General features: G+C 36.5%; 1 long non-coding RNA gene across 1 annotated transcript; it reads right to left on the bottom strand.

Annotated features, from left to right (window-relative positions):
• LOC110263932 lies at positions 1,844–3,950 on the bottom strand. Its single transcript, XR_002349661.1, has 3 exons — positions 3,895–3,950; positions 3,678–3,806; positions 1,844–1,892 (listed from the first exon to the last, which is right to left on the bottom strand). It is a non-coding gene; the product is annotated as an uncharacterized LOC110263932 (long non-coding RNA).

A 6,115-nucleotide genomic window follows, 5' to 3' on the forward strand; every position in this document is an offset into this window, starting at 1 on the left:
TGAGTACCCAAGTAAATTTGTTTATGATCCAGAATCTAGGGAATGGATGCCAAGACGAAAGGGGTTTTCAATTGGTAGATTAAGTTTTGCTCATCCATCTACAAGTGAATTATTTTACATGCGATTATTGTTGAATGTTCAAAGAGGTTGCACCAGTTTCCAAAGTATAAGAATAGTTAATTCAATTGTACATGATACATTTCAAGATGCATGTTCAGCTATGGGTTTTTTGGTTGATGATAATGAATTTGTTTATACTATTAAAGAAGTTGCTGAGTTGTCATCGGGAGAGCAGTTAAGGAATTTTTTTGTGACATTGTTGTTGTCTGGTTCTATTATGCGGCCATTGTTTGTTTGGAAGGAAACTTGCACGTTGTTATCTGATGGTATCCTTTATTATAGACGATGAGAACTTGGATTTCTAGGTATGATTTTTTTTATTAAATTGTGAAACTTGTCTAATAGAAATTGTTCATGTGTGTGTATAGATTCATATGCATGCGTGTCCGTGCGTGCACACATGTGTATATAGACACACATTTTGTTTTAAATTTAGATGCTAAATCTTTATTTTGGGTTTCTAAGCGACTTGTAATTGTAGGGTTACAAATGAATGATAGTGAATTACAGACTTTCTGTCTGATTGAGATTGAGAAGTTGCTCCAAAATAATGGAAAGTCGTTAAGAAATTATGCCGGTATGCCATATACAGATATGCAATTGGTTTCTCAATTCAGCAACTCTATGTTGTTACGAGAAATGCAATATGATATTGCTTTATTAATCCAGGAGCATGATTCAAATTTATTGAAGTTGAATGAAGAACAAATAGTTATATATGAGAAAATTGTCAATTATGTTAGTAACAAAGAATGTGGATGGTTTTTTATATATGGAAGTATTATATTTGGGTGAGTTTTCTCATGGAAGTAATGTATGTTATTATGCATGTGTGGAGGTCATATGGTTGATTTTAAATTTATAAACAGTCGCTTTGTCTTATTCAAATCATCAGATGATAATTATTTATCTTCTTTTTTTTTTATCATTATTTGGTATATTAAGTGTTAACAGTTTCCATTAATACCATTTCATTGCTTAAATTTAAACTCTTCCATCAGTGAAATTTATCAGTTTTACCAAAGATAGTGGCTTTTTGGTTTATTTGTTTGGACTTTCGAGACTTAGGTCAAACTCCAAGATAAACCTTTCGTTGGTATTGAATAAGTTTATGATTTTTTAGAGGCAATTGTGTTATGATGCTTTGCTAATTATTTTTTGTGTATGATAAATTAACTTGATATGCTTAAATATGTCTTCTGTTTTTTATTTTTCCTTCCTTCCAATTTAACATGAGAGTTTGGTTTTTTCAGTTGTGGTGTAACACCCTACCACACTAAGCTTTACGCTTAAGTCATAAAACAGAGGTGGTGTGGTATTACGACCTCTAAAATAAAACAAGTATATATATAATAACAGAAGAATTATAATATGCTAGGAGCCTTGAAGAATAAAGGAAATAAAAATCGCGAAATAAAAGAGCAATGCTCAAGGTACGAGTTAACTTACGTGCTAAGAAAACCATAATTATTAAACATAAGATAACAGAAGTAGGAATAGAGTGCCAAAGATACAAAATAACAAGCTCCTAACTTAGCCCGCGAAGTAAAGACTGGCCGGAGAATATTTACACATATATACATACATATCCAAAACCCAAAAGTTCATATACACAGTCCTGCCTCTCCATAAACCTCTAAGAGGATCCAAAAAGAACAAGTTATGCGGAGAGAAAACTAAGTACATATATACATCACTGTATAGCAAAACTACCCAGTAACCACTCCGCTTCAAGAGTCTAGACGCCTAACGAGATGCCTCTCGACCTGCATCTGAAAAATAACAACATAGTATGGAATGAGAACTGGAGGTTCTTAGTATGGTAAATGTGCCACACACATAATATATAAGGTCCTGGGAATGCCAGAGGCAATCCTAGAACGCTGACACTCAGATTATAGAGCTTAAAGTATTAAACAGGAGCCATAAAAGGTGGTTTTCTAAGAATATTTAAACCTAACTTAACTTAACCTTAAATCTAAGTCCCATACTGCCATTCCTCCATACCTCCAACTCCATCATGCATTTTCACAGACAAATAGACAGACAAAGGTAAGCACAAGAAGGTTACAAATACTGCAAGTAACAAATACACATTTAATATGGCAAGTACATATAGGCACACCCAATTAAAGCACAAGCAAGTAATTCAAGTAATATGCATATGATGCATGCCTGTTCTATGGCTGATGTGGCTCATCTATTGGTTATCCAGCCAACCCGACAAGTCTGAATTGAACTTAGACTGTCCCTAAACGTGCATCCCCAAGAGTCTATGCATAGCTTTTTCTCAAATAACCGATATTGCTCAATGGGGGTAACATTCTCGGGAATTTATATGGTGCCTGGTCACACTTACGTCGTAGGGTCAATAGAGTATCGAGTTTTCAACCTGGTACACGTGATGGCAAGTCACGGTACTTTATCCAGGGAATCTCGTATCTCAAATCATTAAATCATTCAAGCCAAATTTCATACATAATCTTTCATCAGAACATCCAGTCAAGTATCATATATGACTTATCCATAATATCTCATAATCAATTCATCTCTTTTCAACTTTACTTCACCTTCAAGTTATCCCCATTTCCTAGCTTCATTTGATTATCAAGTTTAACACTATTATTTATGACCAATGGAATGAAAATAGAGGTTTTGTAATTTGAAATAGGTTTTAAAAACCTTAAAATCATGTTTGCTGGAAAAGGTGCCACGCGTACGTGTGGCTCACGTGTACGCGTGGAATTGTAAAAATGCAGCTCGCGTGCACGTCCCTCGTCATGCGTACGCGTAGGTGAAATCTTCATGTCACGCGTACGCGTGGGTCACGTGTACGCATGGACATGCTTGTTTACCCCTTACGCACACGCATGGACTCGTCACTTACGCATTGCTAAAAATCCACTCGACGCATACGCGTGAGCCATGCGTACGCATGGGCGTACGTTCTTTGAAAAAAACCAGAAGCAAATGCAGTAGCAGAGTTGAGGAAACAAAGCTGCAAAATCCTATTAAGGGACAGTTTATAAACTTAATCTTCCAACCAACATAACTTATTCGATTTGCAACATTTTCAACCGTTCTTCGAGTGGCATAAACATCATGAACCCAATTTTCATTTTAAAACAAGTTAGAAACAAATTGAAGGTCCGAAGGCCAAGTTATACCTCGTCGAAGTTCGGCCAAAAACCAACTTTTGTAAATTCTTCAAAACCTCATTTTTCACTCAAAATTTCCATTCCAATCATTTTCAAACCTATTACCACCAACTTAAATTGCCAATAATAATCCTCAACAAGCTCCATATTTTTTCATCAATCACCTTTCAACCAAATCAAAATATAGCCATATAATCAACAATTCAATCACATATCCTTTCAAAGATCCATTTAGCAACCAATATCATTTTACAAACAAATCACCAAACCAAACCAAGCTTATTCATCAACCAATTACTAAGCATTAAATATACACCTGCATTCCAACTTATCCTGTGGTCATCTAGCCTAAGTTTTCACAGAACATTATATATTAAATGCAAGAAACCTAAACCATACCTTGGCTGATTTCCACGTAATGACCAAAGCTATTTATTCAAAATCAAGGCAGCCCCTCAAAATTCAACTAATCAGATTCCTCCAAGTTCCAGTATTCACAATTTCAAGCTCCAATTATTTATTCACAACCTAATACACATTCATAACACATATATATCCAATTTAATACTCAAGGCTAAAATTCAATAAAAATAAAATAGAATTATCGTATCTTCACCTTACCCAAGCTTCACATAAGCAAGAGTAAACGTTTCCCTCAAGCTAATTGGATCCTAAAACATCAGAAATAAAAGAAATTCAACATTCCTTCTCAAATTTTGAAAATTGGGGGAAAGAAGAGACTGAGGTAAAATAACAAGTTACCTATGAAGTTGTTCCAGTAGAAACATAGAGCTTGACGTGATGAACCCGTGGCCACAAACGGTGCGGCGATCGGAGCTCGAACAGAGAAGTTACGGGAATCGGAAACCACCGTAAGGGTTTCGGGAGCTTTTCTCGTTTCTCCTCTCCCTAGAAGCTGAAAGCTTCGTTGTTGTTGAAATGGGGAGAAGACAAAGCTTGGGTTCACTTAATAGGTTGGTCCGGTTGGACCGATGGCCCGATTGGGCCCGGTTCATCCGGTTCGGCCCATTCGATCCAATCTTGGACCGTTTTCTTCGAAATTAGTGTCAAAATTCTCGTTTCGATGAGATCTATCCTAATTTGATATAATTTTCATATTTCTAATCCTCCTTATTAAAAACTAATTTACTGACTAATTATCTACTAATTAATCGGGGTTTACATTCTACCCACCTAACAAAGAATTTTGCCCTCAAAATTCAAATCTAGTTACCTGAAAAGAGATGTGGATAGTCCTTTCGCATATCTGATTCGAGCTCCCAGGTATGCTCCTCGATACCAGCTCGACTCCAAGCTACTTTTACCAATGATACTTCCTTTTCGCGTAATCGTTTAATACTAGTATCATCAATTCTCATCGAAATTACTAGAAGTGTTAGATCTTCTCTTTCTTGGATTGGTTCTGGTTCTAGAACATAACTTGCATCAGGAGTATACTTCTGAAGCTGTGACACACGAAACACATCATGCAAGTTCGAAAGATACCGCAGTAAGGCAATTCTATAAGCCACTGGCCCAATTCTCTTCAGGATCTCAAACGGTCCAATATAACGGGGATTCAGTTTCTTAGTCTTAATAGCTCTTCCCACTCCAATGGTTGGTGCAACTTTCAGAAAGACATGTTCTCCTTCTTCGAACTCCAAAGGCTTTCGCCTCTGATCAGCATAGCTCTTTTGGCGGCTTTGGGCTATAAACATTTGATTACGAATCTTCTTTATCTGTTCAGTGGTTTCAGCTATCATCTCAGGCCCTAACAAACTTCTTTCTCCAGTTTCATGCCAACATAGTGTAGACTGACATTTCATGCCATACAGAGCCTCATATAGAGCCATTCCGATACTCGCATGATAGCTATTATTATAAGCAAACTCTATTAATGGCATATACCGATTCCAGCTCGTCGACTGGTCCAATACACAAGCCCTTAGCATATCCTCTAAGGTCTGAATAGTTCTCTCTGATTGACCATCTGTCTGAGGGTGATACCCAGTATTCAAGCTTAAATGAGTCCCAAATACACGCTGAAAAGCTCCCCAGAACCTTGATGTAAAGCTCCTCCATTGTGCAACTTATTCGGATAGGAAGAAAATGAGCTGATTTTGTCAGTCGATCCACAACCACCCAAATAGCGTCACAACCAGACCGGGTTCTAGGCAAACTGATGAAGAGAATTATTGCCGGTTTAGAATCGATCAAAACAAGAATCAATTCGTTGGTAGCATAGTCCAAACCAACAATGAATTCTCACTATCAAATATTAAATTCAAAACAAAATATAAACTGAGAGTAATTAAACATCGGGTTGTCTTCCCTAGGAGTTGCAATGAAATGTACAATTATTGGCTATGAGAGAGCATGGGAAATTGGGAAAGCAAGAGAGCAAGAGATGTAAATAACATGAAAGTAAATGAGCATGCAAGGAATGTAAATGGCAACTCTTGGCAAGAATTGGGGAATTTAGGATTCCTATCCTAGTTATGGACCACAAACATGGTAATTGTATGGAATCAATTCAAACTAGTCAATCCTCCTTGAGAATTAGTCAAAAAGTGTAATTAATCTCAATCCATAAGTCCCAGTCAACTCACTAATTACTTAGTGAAAGACTAGCGTCAATGGAAACCAAACTAATCAACTATTTTCACACAATGCAGAATGGACATCCACAACTCAATTCTACCTAAACACCCAATTTCTCAAACAAGAGTGTGAAAACTAAACATGCAAGAATTTAAACATCAAAGCAATAAAAGTCAAAGCAATTAAATGCAAGGAAAGGAAACTTAAAGTGCAAGAAAACCTCTTGGCAAGCAATT

This window comes from Arachis ipaensis, chromosome B06 (assembly GCF_000816755.2).
Source record: "Arachis ipaensis cultivar K30076 chromosome B06, Araip1.1, whole genome shotgun sequence".
Lineage (NCBI taxonomy): Eukaryota > Viridiplantae > Streptophyta > Magnoliopsida > Fabales > Fabaceae > Arachis > Arachis ipaensis.